This window comes from Anomaloglossus baeobatrachus, unplaced genomic scaffold (genome assembly GCF_048569485.1).
Source record: "Anomaloglossus baeobatrachus isolate aAnoBae1 unplaced genomic scaffold, aAnoBae1.hap1 Scaffold_4284, whole genome shotgun sequence".
Lineage (NCBI taxonomy): Eukaryota > Metazoa > Chordata > Amphibia > Anura > Aromobatidae > Anomaloglossus > Anomaloglossus baeobatrachus.
In genome coordinates this window covers 12,135-39,229 of record NW_027443619.1, presented here as the reverse complement: position 1 = coordinate 39,229, position 27,095 = coordinate 12,135, and the positions used below count along the sequence as shown (strand labels likewise).

The following is a 27,095-nucleotide window of genomic DNA, read 5'->3' as shown; positions in this document are numbered from 1 at the left end:
GAAAAGATTAGGGTTTGGGGATGATGAAAGGGCTTTCTACGGGTAAGGATGGCAAAGGGTGGCAGTGACGGAAAGTCAGGCAACCTGTCCTGTCCGTCTTTTTGTATCGTGAATTGGAAAGACTGCAAGGGGGAGGGGAGTTGCTTGCGCCCTAAAGGAGGAGTTATTCAGATTCATTGCAGTGGGCGGCGGCTGCAAAACGCACCATTCTTCTTGTTTTTGCTCTGCAAAGCAGCCTTTTCAAGGGTTGGCTTGGGTGACAAAATGTCTTGTGTAGGCGTGGGTTTGTCTCCCTCTCGCTCTCTCTCCCTAAGATGTGTCCGGCATAGGCCAGGGTGCCACTCGAGGCCCAAACCAATTCTGGTTATCGCTTCTCGGCCTTTTGGCTAAGATCAAGTGTAGTATCTGTTCTTATCAGTTTAATATCTGATACGTCCCCTATCTGGGGACCATATATTAAATGGATTTTTAGAACAGGGAGATGGAAAAAGAGCTTGCTCTGTCCACTCCACGCATTGACCTGGTATTGCAGTACCTCCAGGAACGGTGCACCCCTTCTTAACCCAGTTTCCAAAAGCAGAACTCGATTCACCTGATTCATATTAGCCCGATTAGCGAATTGAAATGAATTTTTATCTAACACACTTTTTACTTGCTTTATTCATCCAAATAGCAAACTCATCACCACTCAACTTCACCAACTCTGCTATGTCCCGTGCAGTATCTTGTTGTCAGTCTAATCTAGATCATGTGTAATTGAATGGAATAGATCCCTTTTGGACAAAGTGGAGTCAGATGCTGCAGTGACCACAGGTGTGAGAGGATCTACAATTGGCATCTGGTGTTATCTCTCTGCTTCCACTCCAAATAAAGTTACCTGTTGTTACCTGAACGTCAAATACTAAGAATGGGCGGCCTATGAAAGAATTAGTACTTTCATTAAGTATACTAAACCGGCTAATTGGGAATAGACAAACTGTAAAAAGCCCTCTGAGAAAGCCCCTCTCTAACCTTTGTTAGTAAGCTTTTCTGTAGCCTGCCTGTTGATGTATTTTCGGTTTGAACAGTGCACAACATGAAGAGACGGAACACTGGCGGCTTGTCACAATGCCCCCCGATGACATCACAATAGCGCTGCTGCCTAGAAAACAAGCTGCGCAGAAGAAGTTGTTCTTTGGGTGGGAGGGTGGGCTAGTGGAAGGAGGGGGCAATCTCTTTTTTTCCCGGGTGGTAGGGGGATGACAGGAGAAGGGAAGCGGGTGGTGAGAAAGGTACAGAGGGCAGGGTTTGGGGGCTGGGAAGGAAAGGGAAAAGATTAGGGTTTGGGGATGATGAAAGGGCTTTCTACGGGTAAGGATGGCAAAGGGTGGCAGTGACGGAAAGTCAGGCAACCTGTCCTGTCCGTCTTTTTGTATCGTGAATTGGAAAGACTGCAAGGGGGAGGGGAGTTGCTTGCGCCCTAAAGGAGGAGTTATTCAGATTCATTGCAGTGGGCGGCGGCTGCAAAACGCACCATTCTTCTTGTTTTTGCTCTGCAAAGCAGCCTTTTCAAGGGTTGGCTTGGGTGACAAAATGTCTTGTGTAGGCGTGGGTTTGTCTCCCTCTCGCTCTCTCTCCCTAAGATGTGTCCGGCATAGGCCAGGGTGCCACTCGAGGCCCAAACCAATTCTGGTTATCGCTTCTCGGCCTTTTGGCTAAGATCAAGTGTAGTATCTGTTCTTATCAGTTTAATATCTGATACGTCCCCTATCTGGGGACCATATATTAAATGGATTTTTAGAACAGGGAGATGGAAAAAGAGCTTGCTCTGTCCACTCCACGCATTGACCTGGTATTGCAGTACCTCCAGGAACGGTGCACCCCTTCTTAACCCAGTTTCCAAAAGCAGAACTCGATTCACCTGATTCATATTAGCCCGATTAGCGAATTGAAATGAATTTTTATCTAACACACTTTTTACTTGCTTTATTCATCCAAATAGCAAACTCATCACCACTCAACTTCACCAACTCTGCTATGTCCCGTGCAGTATCTTGTTGTCAGTCTAATCTAGATCATGTGTAATTGAATGGAATAGATCCCTTTTGGACAAAGTGGAGTCAGATGCTGCAGTGACCACAGGTGTGAGAGGATCTACAATTGGCATCTGGTGTTATCTCTCTGCTTCCACTCCAAATAAAGTTACCTGTTGTTACCTGAACGTCAAATACTAAGAATGGGCGGCCTATGAAAGAATTAGTACTTTCATTAAGTATACTAAACCGGCTAATTGGGAATAGACAAACTGTAAAAAGCCCTCTGAGAAAGCCCCTCTCTAACCTTTGTTAGTAAGCTTTTCTGTAGCCTGCCTGTTGATGTATTTTCGGTTTGAACAGTGCACAACATGAAGAGACGGAACACTGGCGGCTTGTCACAATGCCCCCCGATGACATCACAATAGCGCTGCTGCCTAGAAAACAAGCTGCGCAGAAGAAGTTGTTCTTTGGGTGGGAGGGTGGGCTAGTGGAAGGAGGGGGCAATCTCTTTTTTTCCCGGGTGGTAGGGGGATGACAGGAGAAGGGAAGCGGGGTGGTGAGAAAGGTACAGAGGGCAGGGTTTGGGGGCTGGGAAGGAAAGGGAAAAGATTAGGGTTTGGGGATGATGAAAGGGCTTTCTACGGGTAAGGATGGCAAAGGGTGGCAGTGACGGAAAGTCAGGCAACCTGTCCTGTCCGTCTTTTTGTATCGTGAATTGGAAAGACTGCAAGGGGGAGGGGAGTTGCTTGCGCCCTAAAGGAGGAGTTATTCAGATTCATTGCAGTGGGCGGCGGCTGCAAAACGCACCATTCTTCTTGTTTTTGCTCTGCAAAGCAGCCTTTTCAAGGGTTGGCTTGGGTGACAAAATGTCTTGTGTAGGCGTGGGTTTGTCTCCCTCTCGCTCTCTCTCCCTAAGATGTGTCCGGCATAGGCCAGGGTGCCACTCGAGGCCCAAACCAATTCTGGTTATCGCTTCTCGGCCTTTTGGCTAAGATCAAGTGTAGTATCTGTTCTTATCAGTTTAATATCTGATACGTCCCCTATCTGGGGACCATATATTAAATGGATTTTTAGAACAGGGAGATGGAAAAAGAGCTTGCTCTGTCCACTCCACGCATTGACCTGGTATTGCAGTACCTCCAGGAACGGTGCACCCCTTCTTAACCCAGTTTCCAAAAGCAGAACTCGATTCACCTGATTCATATTAGCCCGATTAGCGAATTGAAATGAATTTTTATCTAACACACTTTTTACTTGCTTTATTCATCCAAATAGCAAACTCATCACCACTCAACTTCACCAACTCTGCTATGTCCCGTGCAGTATCTTGTTGTCAGTCTAATCTAGATCATGTGTAATTGAATGGAATAGATCCCTTTTGGACAAAGTGGAGTCAGATGCTGCAGTGACCACAGGTGTGAGAGGATCTACAATTGGCATCTGGTGTTATCTCTCTGCTTCCACTCCAAATAAAGTTACCTGTTGTTACCTGAACGTCAAATACTAAGAATGGGCGGCCTATGAAAGAATTAGTACTTTCATTAAGTATACTAAACCGGCTAATTGGGAATAGACAAACTGTAAAAAGCCCTCTGAGAAAGCCCCTCTCTAACCTTTGTTAGTAAGCTTTTCTGTAGCCTGCCTGTTGATGTATTTTCGGTTTGAACAGTGCACAACATGAAGAGACGGAACACTGGCGGCTTGTCACAATGCCCCCCGATGACATCACAATAGCGCTGCTGCCTAGAAAACAAGCTGCGCAGAAGAAGTTGTTCTTTGGGTGGGAGGGTGGGCTAGTGGAAGGAGGGGGCAATCTCTTTTTTTCCCGGGTGGTAGGGGGATGACAGGAGAAGGGAAGCGGGTGGTGAGAAAGGTACAGAGGGCAGGGTTTGGGGGCTGGGAAGGAAAGGGAAAAGATTAGGGTTTGGGGATGATGAAAGGGCTTTCTACGGGTAAGGATGGCAAAGGGTGGCAGTGACGGAAAGTCAGGCAACCTGTCCTGTCCGTCTTTTTGTATCGTGAATTGGAAAGACTGCAAGGGGGAGGGGAGTTGCTTGCGCCCTAAAGGAGGAGTTATTCAGATTCATTGCAGTGGGCGGCGGCTGCAAAACGCACCATTCTTCTTGTTTTTGCTCTGCAAAGCAGCCTTTTCAAGGGTTGGCTTGGGTGACAAAATGTCTTGTGTAGGCGTGGGTTTGTCTCCCTCTCGCTCTCTCTCCCTAAGATGTGTCCGGCATAGGCCAGGGTGCCACTCGAGGCCCAAACCAATTCTGGTTATCGCTTCTCGGCCTTTTGGCTAAGATCAAGTGTAGTATCTGTTCTTATCAGTTTAATATCTGATACGTCCCCTATCTGGGGACCATATATTAAATGGATTTTTAGAACAGGGAGATGGAAAAAGAGCTTGCTCTGTCCACTCCACGCATTGACCTGGTATTGCAGTACCTCCAGGAACGGTGCACCCCTTCTTAACCCAGTTTCCAAAAGCAGAACTCGATTCACCTGATTCATATTAGCCCGATTAGCGAATTGAAATGAATTTTTATCTAACACACTTTTTACTTGCTTTATTCATCCAAATAGCAAACTCATCACCACTCAACTTCACCAACTCTGCTATGTCCCGTGCAGTATCTTGTTGTCAGTCTAATCTAGATCATGTGTAATTGAATGGAATAGATCCCTTTTGGACAAAGTGGAGTCAGATGCTGCAGTGACCACAGGTGTGAGAGGATCTACAATTGGCATCTGGTGTTATCTCTCTGCTTCCACTCCAAATAAAGTTACCTGTTGTTACCTGAACGTCAAATACTAAGAATGGGCGGCCTATGAAAGAATTAGTACTTTCATTAAGTATACTAAACCGGCTAATTGGGAATAGACAAACTGTAAAAAGCCCTCTGAGAAAGCCCCTCTCTAACCTTTGTTAGTAAGCTTTTCTGTAGCCTGCCTGTTGATGTATTTTCGGTTTGAACAGTGCACAACATGAAGAGACGGAACACTGGCGGCTTGTCACAATGCCCCCCGATGACATCACAATAGCGCTGCTGCCTAGAAAACAAGCTGCGCAGAAGAAGTTGTTCTTTGGGTGGGAGGGTGGGCTAGTGGAAGGAGGGGGCAATCTCTTTTTTTCCCGGGTGGTAGGGGGATGACAGGAGAAGGGAAGCGGGTGGTGAGAAAGGTACAGAGGGCAGGGTTTGGGGGCTGGGAAGGAAAGGGAAAAGATTAGGGTTTGGGGATGATGAAAGGGCTTTCTACGGGTAAGGATGGCAAAGGGTGGCAGTGACGGAAAGTCAGGCAACCTGTCCTGTCCGTCTTTTTGTATCGTGAATTGGAAAGACTGCAAGGGGGAGGGGAGTTGCTTGCGCCCTAAAGGAGGAGTTATTCAGATTCATTGCAGTGGGCGGCGGCTGCAAAACGCACCATTCTTCTTGTTTTTGCTCTGCAAAGCAGCCTTTTCAAGGGTTGGCTTGGGTGACAAAATGTCTTGTGTAGGCGTGGGTTTGTCTCCCTCTCGCTCTCTCTCCCTAAGATGTGTCCGGCATAGGCCAGGGTGCCACTCGAGGCCCAAACCAATTCTGGTTATCGCTTCTCGGCCTTTTGGCTAAGATCAAGTGTAGTATCTGTTCTTATCAGTTTAATATCTGATACGTCCCCTATCTGGGGACCATATATTAAATGGATTTTTAGAACAGGGAGATGGAAAAAGAGCTTGCTCTGTCCACTCCACGCATTGACCTGGTATTGCAGTACCTCCAGGAACGGTGCACCCCTTCTTAACCCAGTTTCCAAAAGCAGAACTCGATTCACCTGATTCATATTAGCCCGATTAGCGAATTGAAATGAATTTTTATCTAACACACTTTTTACTTGCTTTATTCATCCAAATAGCAAACTCATCACCACTCAACTTCACCAACTCTGCTATGTCCCGTGCAGTATCTTGTTGTCAGTCTAATCTAGATCATGTGTAATTGAATGGAATAGATCCCTTTTGGACAAAGTGGAGTCAGATGCTGCAGTGACCACAGGTGTGAGAGGATCTACAATTGGCATCTGGTGTTATCTCTCTGCTTCCACTCCAAATAAAGTTACCTGTTGTTACCTGAACGTCAAATACTAAGAATGGGCGGCCTATGAAAGAATTAGTACTTTCATTAAGTATACTAAACCGGCTAATTGGGAATAGACAAACTGTAAAAAGCCCTCTGAGAAAGCCCCTCTCTAACCTTTGTTAGTAAGCTTTTCTGTAGCCTGCCTGTTGATGTATTTTCGGTTTGAACAGTGCACAACATGAAGAGACGGAACACTGGCGGCTTGTCACAATGCCCCCCGATGACATCACAATAGCGCTGCTGCCTAGAAAACAAGCTGCGCAGAAGAAGTTGTTCTTTGGGTGGGAGGGTGGGCTAGTGGAAGGAGGGGGCAATCTCTTTTTTTCCCGGGTGGTAGGGGGATGACAGGAGAAGGGAAGCGGGTGGTGAGAAAGGTACAGAGGGCAGGGTTTGGGGGCTGGGAAGGAAAGGGAAAAGATTAGGGTTTGGGGATGATGAAAGGGCTTTCTACGGGTAAGGATGGCAAAGGGTGGCAGTGACGGAAAGTCAGGCAACCTGTCCTGTCCGTCTTTTTGTATCGTGAATTGGAAAGACTGCAAGGGGGAGGGGAGTTGCTTGCGCCCTAAAGGAGGAGTTATTCAGATTCATTGCAGTGGGCGGCGGCTGCAAAACGCACCATTCTTCTTGTTTTTGCTCTGCAAAGCAGCCTTTTCAAGGGTTGGCTTGGGTGACAAAATGTCTTGTGTAGGCGTGGGTTTGTCTCCCTCTCGCTCTCTCTCCCTAAGATGTGTCCGGCATAGGCCAGGGTGCCACTCGAGGCCCAAACCAATTCTGGTTATCGCTTCTCGGCCTTTTGGCTAAGATCAAGTGTAGTATCTGTTCTTATCAGTCCTTGTAAAGGTGGTCCGCCTGTCCACATAGGTTGCAAGTCTTCTTCTTTGGGCAGTCCTTGGAGCTGTGTCCCGTCACCCGGCAAACCCTGCAGGCGTCCTCCTTGCAGGTCTTCATCGAATGCCCTTTCCCGCCACATTTCCTGCAGTTGTGTGGCATGTCCGGGTAGTAGATGAGACCAAAGGAGTTTCCCAGAGAGAATGTCGGGGGCAGGTGCTGGAGACCATCCTCGGATGCTGGTTCCCTGTAGAGTCGAACGGTTACTGACCACTTACCCGTCCAGAATCCGTTGCCGTTAAGGATGTGGGATGGCTCCCTCACCACTGTGCAGAGACGTCCCAGGAACGTGGAGATGTCTCTTCCTGGGGTGTGCGGGTTCCGCATGGAGACCGTGATCCTCTTCTCATCCCTCTGTATAGGACAGGATCCTAAAAAAGAATGAAAAGGGGAGTCCGGCATCGCTGCGTTCATCGCCTCCCAGTATCTCCTGCAGGCATTCACCGTGGCAAAGGTTACCAGAAAAATGCCAGTCATGAAGGTCTGGACACTCAGGGTTTCCGCCCTGGAGAAGCCCTGATCCAGAATCATCTTCTTGCAGAACACGTCGCTGGACATGTCCGGCAACCTACCATCCACCGCCTTTAGCTTCAGGGCGACCGTCTGCCGCATCCAAGGCTCCAGGGTTGGAGCCTTTTCAGGCGGCGTCCGGGCTCCCTCCGGCTGGCTGGCGTCGGAGGTAGGGGCCTCTAGGGCCGAAGAAGCCTCTGGATGAGCCTTCCTGGAGGTCCCTGGGTCCTGAGCCTTCTTGGCTGCCTTCTCTGGCTTGCTTGCCATGGCTGGTTCCTGCTTGAATTCCCGGAGCTGGATCTTGGATTCTTCTCCGGGTGTCATCTCCCGCTGTGTTCCTCCTCGAAGTTCCTCTGGTCTCCCCAAGTCTTCTCCGAGCCTTCGTCTTCTTGCTTCTTTCTGCCAAGCTCTTCTTCCGTCCGATCTCCCTCTTCCGGTCTCGGCTGGGCTTCGGAGCTCGTCTCCCTGATCGTATCTCGTCAAGTGTAGCTAGCTCAGTTTGTTCTGATAAGAACAGATACTACACTTGATCTTAGCCAAAAGGCCGAGAAGCGATCGACCACCTTTACAAGGACTGCCCACAGCGGGAGAAATCCTGGGCACGGGTTGCCGCGGCGACCCAGTATCGGGTAGTCACAGCTTCGTCGACCAAGGCAGCTACGACCGAGGCCACAGAGGCCAAGGACAAGGCGGCCAAGAACCCGGCGACCGTGGCTCCAGCCGATGCCCCAGCAGCCACGGAGTCCAGGAAAAAGAAGGGTAAGAAAACTGTTGCCCCCTCCCTGGTCCCCCCCCCCTGTCACCCCTGTCCAAACCCCTCCCCCCCGGGCCAACCCTACTGAGGATTCCACTACCTCCACCTCATTTCCCTACTCCTCAGTTGGTCTCCTCACCCCCCCCCCAAAGCCCACTCTCCCTCCCCAGACCATGAGAGCAGAGGGCCCCAGCACTCTTGCACTTTTCACCGAGGAGGATTTTCCAGCTCTTGTCTCCTCAGGTACAGGCCAAAGGAAAAGGAAGGTGGAAGATAGTCCTGTCGCAGAACCTTCCAAGCTGTTCATTGTGGACCCCAATCCACCCCAGGAAGAGGAGGATGGCCTCCTCCCAGAACCGGACGTGTTGGAGCAGATGGTGGAGTCCCTTGTGGCCGAAGAAGAAATGGAGGAGTCGGAAGCCACTGAGGCACCATCCCTGCTCGATCAGCTAGAAGAAGAGGGTCTGCTGGAGATACCCTTACCAGCAGGTGCCAAAGAGGAAGAACCGCCCGACCGGAGTGGTAACTAAGGCACACCGCCTGCGCTAACTTTCTCTTTCCTCCAATGACTGCTAACATTAACATCTTTTCCATTAATGTTAGGAGCATCAGAGACAAGTTCCGACGTCAGACAATTTTTGCGTTCCTTAACACTCAGTCTAGTGATGTATTTTTCCTGCAGGAATGCTCCCTTCCCTCCTCTAGGTCCTTCAACCATCTGGCCAGGGAGTGGACCCATGGCCCATCCTACTGGTCCGGCGGAGGCGACTGTAGGTCCGCGGGGGTCGCCGTGCTGATCAGGGGAAGCGCCTTCACATTGGACTCTGTTCAGGAAATCGTCTGCGGCAGGTTACTGCTCGTGGATGGCACCTGGGCGGGAGAACCTGTCAGGTTCATCAATGTGTATGCTTCTCCTGTGAAGAGCGATCGACTGGAGCTCCTCCAAGCCCTGCGCCCTCAGCTCGCTACCGCCAGGACGGTAGTGATGGCCGGGGATTTCAACTGCCCAATTGAGGAGGATGGACGCAGTTCTGGAACGGCTGCCAAGTTGGACGTCACATCCAAACTGCTCATTGAGATGGTGACCGAAGCCTCTCTTGTGGACGTCGTTGGCTCCATCGGACACGGATCCGTGAACTATTCATGGTGCCGATCCCATGGCTCGCTGCGTTCCAGGATTGACTTTGTGTTTACCTCTCGGGCGGTTGGGCGGAGTGGGCACTCGATGGTCCCCTGCTTCTTCTCTGACCACAGAGCCATTCACTTTCAAGGTGTGCTGGGCCATGGCTTTCCCATTGGCCCGGGCTCCTGGAAGCTGAACTGCTCTCTGCTGGAAAAGGGTGAGATTCTGGAGGAGCTTAGAGCTGCCTACTCCACGTGGCGGGCCTACAAGGCGGGCTTCCAGTCTGTTTCTGACTGGTGGGAATACGTTAAACTCGAGTTCCGTTTCTTCTTTCAGGCAAAGAGTCAATAACAGGCGTGTCTGAAGAGGAGGGACTTCAGGAGACTCCAGCGTGAGCTGCGTTCCCTGCAGGACCTTCTTTGATGCGGCTGGGACGTGAGAGAGGAGCTGGAGGAGACTAAGAGGAGCCTGAAAAGGCACTTCGAGGAGGAGTCCGAGCGAATTGTCTTCCGTTCCAAAGTGGAGAACCTGGAGAAGGGTGACAAATGTAACTCGTTCTTTTTCAGGAAACTCCACGCCGGTCACACGCCCATGAATGAACTACGAGACGAGAGTGGAAGCATGCGACGCGGGAAAGAGAACGTGATGAAGGTCGTCAGCGACTTCTACAGCGAACTCTACGCCCGCAAGACTACTGACCCCGAGGCCGCCGATAAGTTCCTGTCAGGTATCACTAACCATCTTGACCCTGCAGACGCGGCGGCCATGGATGTTCCTCTGACGGTGGACGAGCTGCTCTCGGCCGCCAAATCCTTTAGTTCTGGCAGGACACCGGGCAGTGACGGCCTCCCAGCAGAGCTCTATGTAGCGCTGGGAGACCTAATCTGTCCGGACCTGTTAGGGCTGTATGAGGAGATGGTGGTGGAGGGCAGAATGCCTCCATCTCTGAGGGAAGGAATGGTCACGATCCTGTACAAGCGTAAAGGAGAGAGGTGCGACCTGAAGAATTGGCGTCCCATCACCCTTCTGAACGTCGACTACAAGATCCTGGCCAAGACGATGGCAACGAGATTGAAGACTGTTATCGGACGGATCATCCACCCGGATCAGACCTGCGGCATCCCCGGACGTCGCATCGCAGACAGCCTGGCTCTCATGCGGGACACGGTCGAGTACATCAAAGCCCGCCGGGTGCACGCAGCCCTGATCTCGTTGGATCAGGAAAAGGCCTTCGACCGTGTTTCCCATGAGTTCCTGGGCAAAGCTCTGCACAGGTTAGGTTTGGGTAACATGTTTTGCTTGTATGTCCAACTAATGTATTTTGATATTCACAGCTCGGTGTTGGTAAACGGCTGGAAGACTGACCGCTTCCCGGTCCTCTCAGGGGTCAGACAAGGCTGTCCTCTGTCACCTCTTCTTTTTGTTTGTGTTATAGAACTCTTTGCAGAGGCTATCCGGCGGAATGGAGAGATCAGAGGGATCACCGCACCAGGACCAGAACGCTTCGAGGTCAAGTGCTCGCTCTACATGGACGACGTGACCGTCTTCTGCGCGGACCGGCGCTCAGTCGACACCCTCGTCCAGACCTGTGAGACCTTCGGACGGGCTTCGGGAGCCAAAGTCAACTGCGGGAAGTCGGAAGCCATGCTCTTCGGGGACTGGCAGCCGGCCTCCTCCGCCCCCTTCCCTTTCAGCATCCAGCCGGATTTCATCAAGGTTCTTGGAGTCTGGTTCGGGAAGGAAGGAGCAGCCCTCAAGTCCTGGGAGGAACGCTTGACCAAGATCACCCAACGGATCGGTCTGTGGAGCCTCAGACGCCTCACCTGTGAGGGCAAAGCACTGGTCCTGCGTAACGAGGTACTGCCCGTGCTGCAGTACACGGCCCAGGCCTGGCCCCCCCTTGCCACCGTGTGCAGGGCCATTACCAGGACGGTGTTTCGTTTTGTCTGGGGATCCAAGATGGACAGAGTAAAGCGGAGCATCATGTACAAGGATCCTCGCAAGGGTGGGAAGGGCGTACCCGATATCCCCACCCTCCTGCGATCCTCCTTCGTATGTGACTGCGTTCGCCGAACTCTGCGAGTCAAGAGAGGTTCCGCGGGTGGGTCCATGTCTCGCTTCTTCCTGCTCCCCCTTTGGAGACGGTTAGGCTGGGACAAGTGGGACAGCTCCTTCCCCTACAACTGGACGACGCCATGGTTCTACGGAGACGTGGTTCGGTTTGTGAGGGAACACCAACTGGAGGGACTCAAGCCTGATTTGTGGAAGCCAAAGACTATCCACAAACTCATCAGAGCCAAGGACGAAATGGAGAACATTCCAGGACTTCATCACGACACACTGGAGACTGTTTGGACAAACGTGTCATCGGCTGGATTGACCAACGGGCACAAGGACTTGTCATGGATGGCGATACAGGGCGGACTGCCCGTCCGGTCATTCATGCACGCCCGGAACCTGTGCAAAACCCGGTACTGCCCAAGGTGCCCCTTCGTGGAGGAAACATCGCTGCACGCCTTTTGGGACTGCCGTTTCGCACAGCGCCTGTTGGTTGCCCTGGAGGATGACCTGAGGAACTCCGTCCCCAGAGGGAGCCTATCGTACCATTCCGTACTTTATGGACTCTTCCCTGGGACTCACACCGTTGGAGCCATCCAGGAGGCTTGGCGCCTTATGAACTGCTTTAAGGACGCTATTTGGGTCGCCAGGAACCGGCTCATCTTGAAGAGGGAGAGGATGTCTATCCAGGATTGCCGCAGGCTGATCCACAGCCTGCTCAGAGACTATTCCATCATGGACAGTCCGGACGACAGCGCCGAGGAGGAGGTTTAGACCTCTTCCATCCCCCCTCCCTCCTTTTCCCGTTATGTGCGTCTTTCAATAAAGCTTCGGGCCTGTGATTTCCCCACCCTATCCCCCTTTTCCCCTACCCCCATCCCCCAATCGCCGGTTCGTCGTTATTTATTGTCTAACTTTTTCTTTCAGCTTGAGTGTTATGGATAAGCATAGGAGCGTGATGTATAGTTTAGTGCGTCGTACTCTATGGCTATGTAAGAAGGATTGTATATTTCTGTGTGTACGGGGCTGCGGCACTGTACACGGTTTGTTACCTTTTTGTGAGTAGTGCATGATAATAAAGATGCTGTTAAATCAAATCTGTTCTTATCAGTTTAATATCTGATACGTCCCCTATCTGGGGACCATATATTAAATGGATTTTTAGAACAGGGAGATGGAAAAAGAGCTTGCTCTGTCCACTCCACGCATTGACCTGGTATTGCAGTACCTCCAGGAACGGTGCACCCCTTCTTAACCCAGTTTCCAAAAGCAGAACTCGATTCACCTGATTCATATTAGCCCGATTAGCGAATTGAAATGAATTTTTATCTAACACACTTTTTACTTGCTTTATTCATCCAAATAGCAAACTCATCACCACTCAACTTCACCAACTCTGCTATGTCCCGTGCAGTATCTTGTTGTCAGTCTAATCTAGATCATGTGTAATTGAATGGAATAGATCCCTTTTGGACAAAGTGGAGTCAGATGCTGCAGTGACCACAGGTGTGAGAGGATCTACAATTGGCATCTGGTGTTATCTCTCTGCTTCCACTCCAAATAAAGTTACCTGTTGTTACCTGAACGTCAAATACTAAGAATGGGCGGCCTATGAAAGAATTAGTACTTTCATTAAGTATACTAAACCGGCTAATTGGGAATAGACAAACTGTAAAAAGCCCTCTGAGAAAGCCCCTCTCTAACCTTTGTTAGTAAGCTTTTCTGTAGCCTGCCTGTTGATGTATTTTCGGTTTGAACAGTGCACAACATGAAGAGACGGAACACTGGCGGCTTGTCACAATGCCCCCCGATGACATCACAATAGCGCTGCTGCCTAGAAAACAAGCTGCGCAGAAGAAGTTGTTCTTTGGGTGGGAGGGTGGGCTAGTGGAAGGAGGGGGCAATCTCTTTTTTTCCCGGGTGGTAGGGGGATGACAGGAGAAGGGAAGCGGGTGGTGAGAAAGGTACAGAGGGCAGGGTTTGGGGGCTGGGAAGGAAAGGGAAAAGATTAGGGTTTGGGGATGATGAAAGGGCTTTCTACGGGTAAGGATGGCAAAGGGTGGCAGTGACGGAAAGTCAGGCAACCTGTCCTGTCCGTCTTTTTGTATCGTGAATTGGAAAGACTGCAAGGGGGAGGGGAGTTGCTTGCGCCCTAAAGGAGGAGTTATTCAGATTCATTGCAGTGGGCGGCGGCTGCAAAACGCACCATTCTTCTTGTTTTTGCTCTGCAAAGCAGCCTTTTCAAGGGTTGGCTTGGGTGACAAAATGTCTTGTGTAGGCGTGGGTTTGTCTCCCTCTCGCTCTCTCTCCCTAAGATGTGTCCGGCATAGGCCAGGGTGCCACTCGAGGCCCAAACCAATTCTGGTTATCGCTTCTCGGCCTTTTGGCTAAGATCAAGTGTAGTATCTGTTCTTATCAGTTTAATATCTGATACGTCCCCTATCTGGGGACCATATATTAAATGGATTTTTAGAACAGGGAGATGGAAAAAGAGCTTGCTCTGTCCACTCCACGCATTGACCTGGTATTGCAGTACCTCCAGGAACGGTGCACCCCTTCTTAACCCAGTTTCCAAAAGCAGAACTCGATTCACCTGATTCATATTAGCCCGATTAGCGAATTGAAATGAATTTTTATCTAACACACTTTTTACTTGCTTTATTCATCCAAATAGCAAACTCATCACCACTCAACTTCACCAACTCTGCTATGTCCCGTGCAGTATCTTGTTGTCAGTCTAATCTAGATCATGTGTAATTGAATGGAATAGATCCCTTTTGGACAAAGTGGAGTCAGATGCTGCAGTGACCACAGGTGTGAGAGGATCTACAATTGGCATCTGGTGTTATCTCTCTGCTTCCACTCCAAATAAAGTTACCTGTTGTTACCTGAACGTCAAATACTAAGAATGGGCGGCCTATGAAAGAATTAGTACTTTCATTAAGTATACTAAACCGGCTAATTGGGAATAGACAAACTGTAAAAAGCCCTCTGAGAAAGCCCCTCTCTAACCTTTGTTAGTAAGCTTTTCTGTAGCCTGCCTGTTGATGTATTTTCGGTTTGAACAGTGCACAACATGAAGAGACGGAACACTGGCGGCTTGTCACAATGCCCCCCGATGACATCACAATAGCGCTGCTGCCTAGAAAACAAGCTGCGCAGAAGAAGTTGTTCTTTGGGTGGGAGGGTGGGCTAGTGGAAGGAGGGGGCAATCTCTTTTTTTCCCGGGTGGTAGGGGGATGACAGGAGAAGGGAAGCGGGTGGTGAGAAAGGTACAGAGGGCAGGGTTTGGGGGCTGGGAAGGAAAGGGAAAAGATTAGGGTTTGGGGATGATGAAAGGGCTTTCTACGGGTAAGGATGGCAAAGGGTGGCAGTGACGGAAAGTCAGGCAACCTGTCCTGTCCGTCTTTTTGTATCGTGAATTGGAAAGACTGCAAGGGGGAGGGGAGTTGCTTGCGCCCTAAAGGAGGAGTTATTCAGATTCATTGCAGTGGGCGGCGGCTGCAAAACGCACCATTCTTCTTGTTTTTGCTCTGCAAAGCAGCCTTTTCAAGGGTTGGCTTGGGTGACAAAATGTCTTGTGTAGGCGTGGGTTTGTCTCCCTCTCGCTCTCTCTCCCTAAGATGTGTCCGGCATAGGCCAGGGTGCCACTCGAGGCCCAAACCAATTCTGGTTATCGCTTCTCGGCCTTTTGGCTAAGATCAAGTGTAGTCCCTTCATTGGGTTTGCCTTGGTCTTGGCTGGGAGGGGCCCGGGCTTGCACAACCGCCGGCCTCGGGGATTGTTGCGCCTTTTGGTGCTTACGTCCCCTTTTGGCTGGTGGTTCCTGGGCTCGGGAGGCGATCACCCAGGCACTGCGCTTTTGTGTGGTGGCCTGCTGGCCTTCGGGGCTACCTTGATTCTGGAAATTGCGGATGAAATCTCATCTGTTCTTATCAGTTTAATATCTGATACGTCCCCTATCTGGGGACCATATATTAAATGGATTTTTAGAACAGGGAGATGGAAAAAGAGCTTGCTCTGTCCACTCCACGCATTGACCTGGTATTGCAGTACCTCCAGGAACGGTGCACCCCTTCTTAACCCAGTTTCCAAAAGCAGAACTCGATTCACCTGATTCATATTAGCCCGATTAGCGAATTGAAATGAATTTTTATCTAACACACTTTTTACTTGCTTTATTCATCCAAATAGCAAACTCATCACCACTCAACTTCACCAACTCTGCTATGTCCCGTGCAGTATCTTGTTGTCAGTCTAATCTAGATCATGTGTAATTGAATGGAATAGATCCCTTTTGGACAAAGTGGAGTCAGATGCTGCAGTGACCACAGGTGTGAGAGGATCTACAATTGGCATCTGGTGTTATCTCTCTGCTTCCACTCCAAATAAAGTTACCTGTTGTTACCTGAACGTCAAATACTAAGAATGGGCGGCCTATGAAAGAATTAGTACTTTCATTAAGTATACTAAACCGGCTAATTGGGAATAGACAAACTGTAAAAAGCCCTCTGAGAAAGCCCCTCTCTAACCTTTGTTAGTAAGCTTTTCTGTAGCCTGCCTGTTGATGTATTTTCGGTTTGAACAGTGCACAACATGAAGAGACGGAACACTGGCGGCTTGTCACAATGCCCCCCGATGACATCACAATAGCGCTGCTGCCTAGAAAACAAGCTGCGCAGAAGAAGTTGTTCTTTGGGTGGGAGGGTGGGCTAGTGGAAGGAGGGGGCAATCTCTTTTTTTCCCGGGTGGTAGGGGGATGACAGGAGAAGGGAAGCGGGTGGTGAGAAAGGTACAGAGGGCAGGGTTTGGGGGCTGGGAAGGAAAGGGAAAAGATTAGGGTTTGGGGATGATGAAAGGGCTTTCTACGGGTAAGGATGGCAAAGGGTGGCAGTGACGGAAAGTCAGGCAACCTGTCCTGTCCGTCTTTTTGTATCGTGAATTGGAAAGACTGCAAGGGGGAGGGGAGTTGCTTGCGCCCTAAAGGAGGAGTTATTCAGATTCATTGCAGTGGGCGGCGGCTGCAAAACGCACCATTCTTCTTGTTTTTGCTCTGCAAAGCAGCCTTTTCAAGGGTTGGCTTGGGTGACAAAATGTCTTGTGTAGGCGTGGGTTTGTCTCCCTCTCGCTCTCTCTCCCTAAGATGTGTCCGGCATAGGCCAGGGTGCCACTCGAGGCCCAAACCAATTCTGGTTATCGCTTCTCGGCCTTTTGGCTAAGATCAAGTGTAGTATCGTTCGAAAAGGTGGTTTAAGGCTCCGGCCACCTTAGTACAATGATGCAATGCACACTGGAAGGTTGCGCTTGTTAGTACTTTGGGAGGATAGTATATCCATCTAGAGGAAACCATGGCCCTACCAGGATCGAGGCTATTAGACTGAGTAAGTGTGGGGGTTATGGTGCAATGTGCCCCAGGAATGGACACCCTGGAGGGAGTCTGAACTTGCTAGGTTGGGACCCTGGTAAGCCTCAGACCCTGTCGCACGCCGCGCCTTGCCTATTCATACTTTCCAAGCATATTGCCCTATCCCGGCCTTCTGGCTAAGAAGGGAAATTTTTATAATCCCGGTCGGAGGTCCGGTCAGCTTTGGGCTGAGAAACCAACACCCGGTTGGAGGTCCGGGTCAGCTTTGGCTGAGAAACCAACACCCGGTTGGAGGTCCGGTTAGCCTTGGGCTGAGAAACCAACACCCGGTTGGAGGTCCGGTCAGCCTTGGGCTGAGAAACCAACACCCGGTTGGAGGTCCGGTCAGCCTTGGGCTGAGAAACCAACACCGGTTGACGGTCCGGGCAGTCTCGGCTGCGAAACCAACGACTAGTAGCTCCCTACTCCACTTGGGTAAGATGCCTCGGTGGACGCTGGGAGCAACAACAAGGCTCAACCAGGCTTCGGCTTGGGGGAGCACCGAAGATCCCTGACCCTCGCTGTGGCCTTCTGGCTCGGAGGGACGGGGTTGATTTTTGGGGATCCTCTTCTCACGGAGGGGTCCACACGAATCCTAGCCTTTGCACTGTTTTTGGTGTGACTTCGGTCATGCATTTTTGCGGTGCTTTGGAAAGCTTCATTAAATCAAAAATCTGTTCTTATCAGTTTAATATCTGATACGTCCCCTATCTGGGGACCATATATTAAATGGATTTTTAGAACAGGGAGATGGAAAAAGAGCTTGCTCTGTCCACTCCACGCATTGACCTGGTATTGCAGTACCTCCAGGAACGGTGCACCCCTTCTTAACCCAGTTTCCAAAAGCAGAACTCGATTCACCTGATTCATATTAGCCCGATTAGCGAATTGAAATGAATTTTTATCTAACACACTTTTTACTTGCTTTATTCATCCAAATAGCAAACTCATCACCACTCAACTTCACCAACTCTGCTATGTCCCGTGCAGTATCTTGTTGTCAGTCTAATCTAGATCATGTGTAATTGAATGGAATAGATCCCTTTTGGACAAAGTGGAGTCAGATGCTGCAGTGACCACAGGTGTGAGAGGATCTACAATTGGCATCTGGTGTTATCTCTCTGCTTCCACTCCAAATAAAGTTACCTGTTGTTACCTGAACGTCAAATACTAAGAATGGGCGGCCTATGAAAGAATTAGTACTTTCATTAAGTATACTAAACCGGCTAATTGGGAATAGACAAACTGTAAAAAGCCCTCTGAGAAAGCCCCTCTCTAACCTTTGTTAGTAAGCTTTTCTGTAGCCTGCCTGTTGATGTATTTTCGGTTTGAACAGTGCACAACATGAAGAGACGGAACACTGGCGGCTTGTCACAATGCCCCCCGATGACATCACAATAGCGCTGCTGCCTAGAAAACAAGCTGCGCAGAAGAAGTTGTTCTTTGGGTGGGAGGGTGGGCTAGTGGAAGGAGGGGGCAATCTCTTTTTTTCCCGGGTGGTAGGGGGATGACAGGAGAAGGGAAGCGGGTGGTGAGAAAGGTACAGAGGGCAGGGTTTGGGGGCTGGGAAGGAAAGGGAAAAGATTAGGGTTTGGGGATGATGAAAGGGCTTTCTACGGGTAAGGATGGCAAAGGGTGGCAGTGACGGAAAGTCAGGCAACCTGTCCTGTCCGTCTTTTTGTATCGTGAATTGGAAAGACTGCAAGGGGGAGGGGAGTTGCTTGCGCCCTAAAGGAGGAGTTATTCAGATTCATTGCAGTGGGCGGCGGCTGCAAAACGCACCATTCTTCTTGTTTTTGCTCTGCAAAGCAGCCTTTTCAAGGGTTGGCTTGGGTGACAAAATGTCTTGTGTAGGCGTGGGTTTGTCTCCCTCTCGCTCTCTCTCCCTAAGATGTGTCCGGCATAGGCCAGGGTGCCACTCGAGGCCCAAACCAATTCTGGTTATCGCTTCTCGGCCTTTTGGCTAAGATCAAGTGTAGTATCTGTTCTTATCAGTTTAATATCTGATACGTCCCCTATCTGGGGACCATATATTAAATGGATTTTTAGAACAGGGAGATGGAAAAAGAGCTTGCTCTGTCCACTCCACGCATTGACCTGGTATTGCAGTACCTCCAGGAACGGTGCACCCCTTCTTAACCCAGTTTCCAAAAGCAGAACTCGATTCACCTGATTCATATTAGCCCGATTAGCGAATTGAAATGAATTTTTATCTAACACACTTTTTACTTGCTTTATTCATCCAAATAGCAAACTCATCACCACTCAACTTCACCAACTCTGCTATGTCCCGTGCAGTATCTTGTTGTCAGTCTAATCTAGATCATGTGTAATTGAATGGAATAGATCCCTTTTGGACAAAGTGGAGTCAGATGCTGCAGTGACCACAGGTGTGAGAGGATCTACAATTGGCATCTGGTGTTATCTCTCTGCTTCCACTCCAAATAAAGTTACCTGTTGTTACCTGAACGTCAAATACTAAGAATGGGCGGCCTATGAAAGAATTAGTACTTTCATTAAGTATACTAAACCGGCTAATTGGGAATAGACAAACTGTAAAAAGCCCTCTGAGAAAGCCCCTCTCTAACCTTTGTTAGTAAGCTTTTCTGTAGCCTGCCTGTTGATGTATTTTCGGTTTGAACAGTGCACAACATGAAGAGACGGAACACTGGCGGCTTGTCACAATGCCCCCCGGTGACATCACAATAGCGCTGCTGCCTAGAAAACAAGCTGCGCAGAAGAAGTTGTTCTTTGGGTGGGAGGGTGGGCTAGTGGAAGGAGGGGGCAATCTCTTTTTTTCCCGGGTGGTAGGGGGATGACAGGAGAAGGGAAGCGGGTGGTGAGAAAGGTACAGAGGGCAGGGTTTGGGGGCTGGGAAGGAAAGGGAAAAGATTAGGGTTTGGGGATGATGAAAGGGCTTTCTACGGGTAAGGATGGCAAAGGGTGGCAGTGACGGAAAGTCAGGCAACCTGTCCTGTCCGTCTTTTTGTATCGTGAATTGGAAAGACTGCAAGGGGGAGGGGAGTTGCTTGCGCCCTAAAGGAGGAGTTATTCAGATTCATTGCAGTAGGCGGCGGCTGCAAAACGCACCATTCTTCTTGTTTTTGCTCTGCAAAGCAGCCTTTTCAAGGGTTGGCTTGGGTGACAAAATGTCTTGTGTAGGCGTGGGTTTGTCTCCCTCTCGCTCTCTCTCCCTAAGATGTGTCCGGCATAGGCCAGGGTGCCACTCGAGGCCCAAACCAATTCTGGTTATCGCTTCTCGGCCTTTTGGCTAAGATCAAGTGTAGTATCTGTTCTTATCAGTTTAATATCTGATACGTCCCCTATCTGGGGACCATATATTAAATGGATTTTTAGAACAGGGAGATGGAAAAAGAGCTTGCTCTGTCCACTCCACGCATTGACCTGGTATTGCAGTACCTCCAGGAACGGTGCACCCCTTCTTAACCCAGTTTCCAAAAGCAGAACTCGATTCACCTGATTCATATTAGCCCGATTAGCGAATTGAAATGAATTTTTATCTAACACACTTTTTACTTGCTTTATTCATCCAAATAGCAAACTCATCACCACTCAACTTCACCAACTCTGCTATGTCCCGTGCAGTATCTTGTTGTCAGTCTAATCTAGATCATGTGTAATTGAATGGAATAGATCCCTTTTGGACAAAGTGGAGTCAGATGCTGCAGTGACCACAGGTGTGAGAGGATCTACAATTGGCATCTGGTGTTATCTCTCTGCTTCCACTCCAAATAAAGTTACCTGTTGTTACCTGAACGTCAAATACTAAGAATGGGCGGCCTATGAAAGAATTAGTACTTTCATTAAGTATACTAAACCGGCTAATTGGGAATAGACAAACTGTAAAAAGCCCTCTGAGAAAGCCCCTCTCTAACCTTTGTTAGTAAGCTTTTCTGTAGCCTGCCTGTTGATGTATTTTCGGTTTGAACAGTGCACAACATGAAGAGACGGAACACTGGCGGCTTGTCACAATGCCCCCCGATGACATCACAATAGCGCTGCTGCCTAGAAAACAAGCTGCGCAGAAGAAGTTGTTCTTTGGGTGGGAGGGTGGGCTAGTGGAAGGAGGGGGCAATCTCTTTTTTTCCCGGGTGGTAGGGGGATGACAGGAGAAGGGAAGCGGGTGGTGAGAAAGGTACAGAGGGCAGGGTTTGGGGGCTGGGAAGGAAAGGGAAAAGATTAGGGTTTGGGGATGATGAAAGGGCTTTCTACGGGTAAGGATGGCAAAGGGTGGCAGTGACGGAAAGTCAGGCAACCTGTCCTGTCCGTCTTTTTGTATCGTGAATTGGAAAGACTGCAAGGGGGAGGGGAGTTGCTTGCGCCCTAAAGGAGGAGTTATTCAGATTCATTGCAGTGGGCGGCGGCTGCAAAACGCACCATTCTTCTTGTTTTTGCTCTGCAAAGCAGCCTTTTCAAGGGTTGGCTTGGGTGACAAAATGTCTTGTGTAGGCGTGGGTTTGTCTCCCTCTCGCTCTCTCTCCCTAAGATGTGTCCGGCATAGGCCAGGGTGCCACTCGAGGCCCAAACCAATTCTGGTTATTGCTTCTCGGCCTTTTGGCTAAGATCAAGTGTAGTATCTGTTCTTATCAGTTTAATATCTGATACGTCCCCTATCTGGGGACCATATATTAAATGGATTTTTAGAACAGGGAGATGGAAAAAGAGCTTGCTCTGTCCACTCCACGCATTGACCTGGTATTGCAGTACCTCCAGGAACGGTGCACCCCTTCTTAACCCAGTTTCCAAAAGCAGAACTCGATTCACCTGATTCATATTAGCCCGATTAGCGAATTGAAATGAATTTTTATCTAACACACTTTTTACTTGCTTTATTCATCCAAATAGCAAACTCATCACCACTCAACTTCACCAACTCTGCTATGTCCCGTGCAGTATCTTGTTGTCAGTCTAATCTAGATCATGTGTAATTGAATGGAATAGATCCCTTTTGGACAAAGTGGAGTCAGATGCTGCAGTGACCACAGGTGTGAGAGGATCTACAATTGGCATCTGGTGTTATCTCTCTGCTTCCACTCCAAATAAAGTTACCTGTTGTTACCTGAACGTCAAATACTAAGAATGGGCGGCCTATGAAAGAATTAGTACTTTCATTAAGTATACTAAACCGGCTAATTGGGAATAGACAAACTGTAAAAAGCCCTCTGAGAAAGCCCCTCTCTAACCTTTGTTAGTAAGCTTTTCTGTAGCCTGCCTGTTGATGTATTTTCGGTTTGAACAGTGCACAACATGAAGAGACGGAACACTGGCGGCTTGTCACAATGCCCCCCGATGACATCACAATAGCGCTGCTGCCTAGAAAACAAGCTGCGCAGAAGAAGTTGTTCTTTGGGTGGGAGGGTGGGCTAGTGGAAGGAGGGGGCAATCTCTTTTTTTCCCGGGTGGTAGGGGGATGACAGGAGAAGGGAAGCGGGTGGTGAGAAAGGTACAGAGGGCAGGGTTTGGGGGCTGGGAAGGAAAGGGAAAAGATTAGGGTTTGGGGATGATGAAAGGGCTTTCTACGGGTAAGGATGGCAAAGGGTGGCAGTGACGGAAAGTCAGGCAACCTGTCCTGTCCGTCTTTTTGTATCGTGAATTGGAAAGACTGCAAGGGGGAGGGGAGTTGCTTGCGCCCTAAAGGAGGAGTTATTCAGATTCATTGCAGTGGGCGGCGGCTGCAAAACGCACCATTCTTCTTGTTTTTGCTCTGCAAAGCAGCCTTTTCAAGGGTTGGCTTGGGTGACAAAATGTCTTGTGTAGGCGTGGGTTTGTCTCCCTCTCGCTCTCTCTCCCTAAGATGTGTCCGGCATAGGCCAGGGTGCCACTCGAGGCCCAAACCAATTCTGGTTATCGCTTCTCGGCCTTTTGGCTAAGATCAAGTGTAGTATCTGTTCTTATCAGTTTAATATCTGATACGTCCCCTATCTGGGGACCATATATTAAATGGATTTTTAGAACAGGGAGATGGAAAAAGAGCTTGCTCTGTCCACTCCACGCATTGACCTGGTATTGCAGTACCTCCAGGAACGGTGCACCCCTTCTTAACCCAGTTTCCAAAAGCAGAACTCGATTCACCTGATTCATATTAGCCCGATTAGCGAATTGAAATGAATTTTTATCTAACACACTTTTTACTTGCTTTATTCATCCAAATAGCAAACTCATCACCACTCAACTTCACCAACTCTGCTATGTCCCGTGCAGTATCTTGTTGTCAGTCTAATCTAGATCATGTGTAATTGAATGGAATAGATCCCTTTTGGACAAAGTGGAGTCAGATGCTGCAGTGACCACAGGTGTGAGAGGATCTACAATTGGCATCTGGTGTTATCTCTCTGCTTCCACTCCAAATAAAGTTACCTGTTGTTACCTGAACGTCAAATACTAAGAATGGGCGGCCTATGAAAGAATTAGTACTTTCATTAAGTATACTAAACCGGCTAATTGGGAATAGACAAACTGTAAAAAGCCCTCTGAGAAAGCCCCTCTCTAACCTTTGTTAGTAAGCTTTTCTGTAGCCTGCCTGTTGATGTATTTTCGGTTTGAACAGTGCACAACATGAAGAGACGGAACACTGGCGGCTTGTCACAATGCCCCCGATGACATCACAATAGCGCTGCTGCCTAGAAAACAAGCTGCGCAGAAGAAGTTGTTCTTTGGGTGGGAGGGTGGGCTAGTGGAAGGAGGGGGCAATCTCTTTTTTTCCCGGGTGGTAGGGGGATGACAGGAGAAGGGAAGCGGGTGGTGAGAAAGGTACAGAGGGCAGGGTTTGGGGGCTGGGAAGGAAAGGGAAAAGATTAGGGTTTGGGGATGATGAAAGGGCTTTCTACGGGTAAGGATGGCAAAGGGTGGCAGTGACGGAAAGTCAGGCAACCTGTCCTGTCCGTCTTTTTGTATCGTGAATTGGAAAGACTGCAAGGGGGAGGGGAGTTGCTTGCGCCCTAAAGGAGGAGTTATTCAGATTCATTGCAGTGGGCGGCGGCTGCAAAACGCACCATTCTTCTTGTTTTTGCTCTGCAAAGCAGCCTTTTCAAGGGTTGGCTTGGGTGACAAAATGTCTTGTGTAGGCATGGGTTTGTCTCCCTCTCGCTCTCTCTCCCTAAGATGTGTCCGGCATAGGCCAGGGTGCCACTCGAGGCCCAAACCAATTCTGGTTATCGCTTCTCGGCCTTTTGGCTAAGATCAAGTGTAGTATCTGTTCTTATCAGTTTAATATCTGATACGTCCCCTATCTGGGGACCATATATTAAATGGATTTTTAGAACAGGGAGATGGAAAAAGAGCTTGCTCTGTCCACTCCACGCATTGACCTGGTATTGCAGTACCTCCAGGAACGGTGCACCCCTTCTTAACCCAGTTTCCAAAAGCAGAACTCGATTCACCTGATTCATATTAGCCCGATTAGCGAATTGAAATGAATTTTTATCTAACACACTTTTTACTTGCTTTATTCATCCAAATAGCAAACTCATCACCACTCAACTTCACCAACTCTGCTATGTCCCGTGCAGTATCTTGTTGTCAGTCTAATCTAGATCATGTGTAATTGAATGGAATAGATCCCTTTTGGACAAAGTGGAGTCAGATGCTGCAGTGACCACAGGTGTGAGAGGATCTACAATTGGCATCTGGTGTTATCTCTCTGCTTCCACTCCAAATAAAGTTACCTGTTGTTACCTGAACGTCAAATACTAAGAATGGGCGGCCTATGAAAGAATTAGTACTTTCATTAAGTATACTAAACCGGCTAATTGGGAATAGACAAACTGTAAAAAGCCCTCTGAGAAAGCCCCTCTCTAACCTTTGTTAGTAAGCTTTTCTGTAGCCTGCCTGTTGATGTATTTTCGGTTTGAACAGTGCACAACATGAAGAGACGGAACACTGGCGGCTTGTCACAATGCCCCCCGATGACATCACAATAGCGCTGCTGCCTAGAAAACAAGCTGCGCAGAAGAAGTTGTTCTTTGGGTGGGAGGGTGGGCTAGTGGAAGGAGGGGGCAATCTCTTTTTTTCCCGGGTGGTAGGGGGATGACAGGAGAAGGGAAGCGGGTGGTGAGAAAGGTACAGAGGGCAGGGTTTGGGGGCTGGGAAGGAAAGGGAAAAGATTAGGGTTTGGGGATGATGAAAGGGCTTTCTACGGGTAAGGATGGCAAAGGGTGGCAGTGACGGAAAGTCAGGCAACCTGTCCTGTCCGTCTTTTTGTATCGTGAATTGGAAAGACTGCAAGGGGGAGGGGAGTTGCTTGCGCCCTAAAGGAGGAGTTATTCAGATTCATTGCAGTGGGCGGCGGCTGCAAAACGCACCATTCTTCTTGTTTTTGCTCTGCAAAGCAGCCTTTTCAAGGGTTGGCTTGGGTGACAAAATGTCTTGTGTAGGCGTGGGTTTGTCTCCCTCTCGCTCTCTCTCCCTAAGATGTGTCCGGCATAGGCCAGGGTGCCACTCGAGGCCCAAACCAATTCTGGTTATCGCTTCTCGGCCTTTTGGCTAAGATCAAGTGTAGTATCTGTTCTTATCAGTTTAATATCTGATACGTCCCCTATCTGGGGACCATATATTAAATGGATTTTTAGAACAGGGAGATGGAAAAAGAGCTTGCTCTGTCCACTCCACGCATTGACCTGGTATTGCAGTACCTCCAGGAACGGTGCACCCCTTCTTAACCCAGTTTCCAAAAGCAGAACTCGATTCACCTGATTCATATTAGCCCGATTAGCGAATTGAAATGAATTTTTATCTAACACACTTTTTACTTGCTTTATTCATCCAAATAGCAAACTCATCACCACTCAACTTCACCAACTCTGCTATGTCCCGTGCAGTATCTTGTTGTCAGTCTAATCTAGATCATGTGTAATTGAATGGAATAGATCCCTTTTGGAAAAAGTGGAGTCAGATGCTGCAGTGACCACAGGTGTGAGAGGATCTACAATTGGCATCTGGTGTTATCTCTCTGCTTCCACTCCAAATAAAGTTACCTGTTGTTACCTGAACGTCAAATACTAAGAATGGGCGGCCTATGAAAGAATTAGTACTTTCATTAAGTATACTAAACCGGCTAATTGGGAATAGACAAACTGTAAAAAGCCCTCTGAGAAAGCCCCTCTCTAACCTTTGTTAGTAAGCTTTTCTGTAGCCTGCCTGTTGATGTATTTTCGGTTTGAACAGTGCACAACATGAAGAGACGGAACACTGGCGGCTTGTCACAATGCCCCCCGATGACATCACAATAGCGCTGCTGCCTAGAAAACAAGCTGCGCAGAAGAAGTTGTTCTTTGGGTGGGAGGGTGGGCTAGTGGAAGGAGGGGGCAATCTCTTTTTTTCCCGGGTGGTAGGGGGATGACAGGAGAAGGGAAGCGGGTGGTGAGAAAGGTACAGAGGGCAGGGTTTGGGGGCTGGGAAGGAAAGGGAAAAGATTAGGGTTTGGGGATGATGAAAGGGCTTTCTACGGGTAAGGATGGCAAAGGGTGGCAGTGACGGAAAGTCAGGCAACCTGTCCTGTCCGTCTTTTTGTATCGTGAATTGGAAAGACTGCAAGGGGGAGGGGAGTTGCTTGCGCCCTAAAGGAGGAGTTATTCAGATTCATTGCAGTGGGCGGCGGCTGCAAAACGCACCATTCTTCTTGTTTTTGCTCTGCAAAGCAGCCTTTTCAAGGGTTGGCTTGGGTGACAAAATGTCTTGTGTAGGCGTGGGTTTGTCTCCCTCTCGCTCTCTCTCCCTAAGATGTGTCCGGCATAGGCCAGGGTGCCACTCGAGGCCCAAACCAATTCTGGTTATCGCTTCTCGGCCTTTTGGCTAAGATCAAGTGTAGTGTTGTTCGAAGAGGTGGTTTAAGCTCCAGGCCACCTTAGTACAATGATACAATGCACACTGGAAGGTTGCGCTTGCTAGTACTCTGGGTGGATAGTATATTCATCTAGAGGAAAACATGGCCCTACCAGGATTGAGGCTATTAGACTGAGTAAGGGTGGGGGGCTATGGTACAACGTGCCCCAGGACTGACGACCCTGGAGTGAGTCTGAGCTTGCTGGCTTGGGACCCCGGCAAGCCTTGGGCTCTGTAGCACACCGTACCTTGCCTTTTCATACTTTTTGAGCATATTACCCTATCCCGGCCTTCTGGCTAGGAAGGGAAATTTTTATAATCCCGGTCGGAGGTCTGGTCAGCTTTGGGCTGAGAAACTAACACCCGGTTGGAGGTCCGGGTCAGCTTC

General features: G+C 49.1%; 14 non-coding genes and 4 pseudogenes across 14 annotated transcripts; 17 read left to right on the top strand and 1 right to left on the bottom strand.

The window, feature by feature from the left end:
* The first annotated feature begins 366 nt into the window (after window positions 1-366).
* On the top strand, window positions 367-557 carry LOC142279244 (U2 spliceosomal RNA). Its single transcript, XR_012741933.1, has one exon. It is a non-coding gene; the product is annotated as a U2 spliceosomal RNA (small nuclear RNA).
* Window positions 558-1,674: 1,117 nt separating this feature from the next.
* LOC142279243 (U2 spliceosomal RNA) lies at window positions 1,675-1,865 on the top strand. Its single transcript, XR_012741932.1, has one exon. It is a non-coding gene; the product is annotated as a U2 spliceosomal RNA (small nuclear RNA).
* Window positions 1,866-2,983: 1,118 nt separating this feature from the next.
* On the top strand, window positions 2,984-3,174 carry LOC142279242 (U2 spliceosomal RNA). The gene has a single exon (XR_012741931.1). It is a non-coding gene; the product is annotated as a U2 spliceosomal RNA (small nuclear RNA).
* Window positions 3,175-4,291: 1,117 nt separating this feature from the next.
* Window positions 4,292-4,482, top strand: LOC142279241 (U2 spliceosomal RNA). The gene has a single exon (XR_012741930.1). It is a non-coding gene; the product is annotated as a U2 spliceosomal RNA (small nuclear RNA).
* A 1,117-nt stretch (window positions 4,483-5,599) lies between these two features.
* Window positions 5,600-5,790, top strand: LOC142279240 (U2 spliceosomal RNA). The gene has a single exon (XR_012741929.1). It is a non-coding gene; the product is annotated as a U2 spliceosomal RNA (small nuclear RNA).
* A 1,117-nt stretch (window positions 5,791-6,907) lies between these two features.
* Window positions 6,908-7,083, top strand: LOC142279255 (U2 spliceosomal RNA; annotated as a pseudogene).
* A 911-nt stretch (window positions 7,084-7,994) lies between these two features.
* Window positions 7,995-8,084, bottom strand: LOC142279257 (U2 spliceosomal RNA; annotated as a pseudogene).
* A 4,427-nt stretch (window positions 8,085-12,511) lies between these two features.
* On the top strand, window positions 12,512-12,713 carry LOC142279249 (U2 spliceosomal RNA; annotated as a pseudogene).
* Window positions 12,714-13,830: 1,117 nt separating this feature from the next.
* Window positions 13,831-14,021, top strand: LOC142279239 (U2 spliceosomal RNA). Its single transcript, XR_012741928.1, has one exon. It is a non-coding gene; the product is annotated as a U2 spliceosomal RNA (small nuclear RNA).
* Window positions 14,022-15,357: 1,336 nt separating this feature from the next.
* Window positions 15,358-15,541, top strand: LOC142279253 (U2 spliceosomal RNA). Its single transcript, XR_012741938.1, has one exon. It is a non-coding gene; the product is annotated as a U2 spliceosomal RNA (small nuclear RNA).
* A 1,117-nt stretch (window positions 15,542-16,658) lies between these two features.
* LOC142279260 (U2 spliceosomal RNA) lies at window positions 16,659-16,800 on the top strand (annotated as a pseudogene).
* A 697-nt stretch (window positions 16,801-17,497) lies between these two features.
* On the top strand, window positions 17,498-17,693 carry LOC142279250 (U2 spliceosomal RNA). The gene has a single exon (XR_012741937.1). It is a non-coding gene; the product is annotated as a U2 spliceosomal RNA (small nuclear RNA).
* Window positions 17,694-18,810: 1,117 nt separating this feature from the next.
* Window positions 18,811-19,001, top strand: LOC142279238 (U2 spliceosomal RNA). Its single transcript, XR_012741927.1, has one exon. It is a non-coding gene; the product is annotated as a U2 spliceosomal RNA (small nuclear RNA).
* Window positions 19,002-20,118: 1,117 nt separating this feature from the next.
* On the top strand, window positions 20,119-20,309 carry LOC142279237 (U2 spliceosomal RNA). Its single transcript, XR_012741926.1, has one exon. It is a non-coding gene; the product is annotated as a U2 spliceosomal RNA (small nuclear RNA).
* A 1,117-nt stretch (window positions 20,310-21,426) lies between these two features.
* On the top strand, window positions 21,427-21,617 carry LOC142279247 (U2 spliceosomal RNA). Its single transcript, XR_012741935.1, has one exon. It is a non-coding gene; the product is annotated as a U2 spliceosomal RNA (small nuclear RNA).
* A 1,117-nt stretch (window positions 21,618-22,734) lies between these two features.
* On the top strand, window positions 22,735-22,925 carry LOC142279236 (U2 spliceosomal RNA). The gene has a single exon (XR_012741925.1). It is a non-coding gene; the product is annotated as a U2 spliceosomal RNA (small nuclear RNA).
* Window positions 22,926-24,041: 1,116 nt separating this feature from the next.
* Window positions 24,042-24,232, top strand: LOC142279235 (U2 spliceosomal RNA). Its single transcript, XR_012741924.1, has one exon. It is a non-coding gene; the product is annotated as a U2 spliceosomal RNA (small nuclear RNA).
* A 1,117-nt stretch (window positions 24,233-25,349) lies between these two features.
* On the top strand, window positions 25,350-25,540 carry LOC142279263 (U2 spliceosomal RNA). Its single transcript, XR_012741941.1, has one exon. It is a non-coding gene; the product is annotated as a U2 spliceosomal RNA (small nuclear RNA).
* Window positions 25,541-27,095: the final 1,555 nt, after the last annotated feature.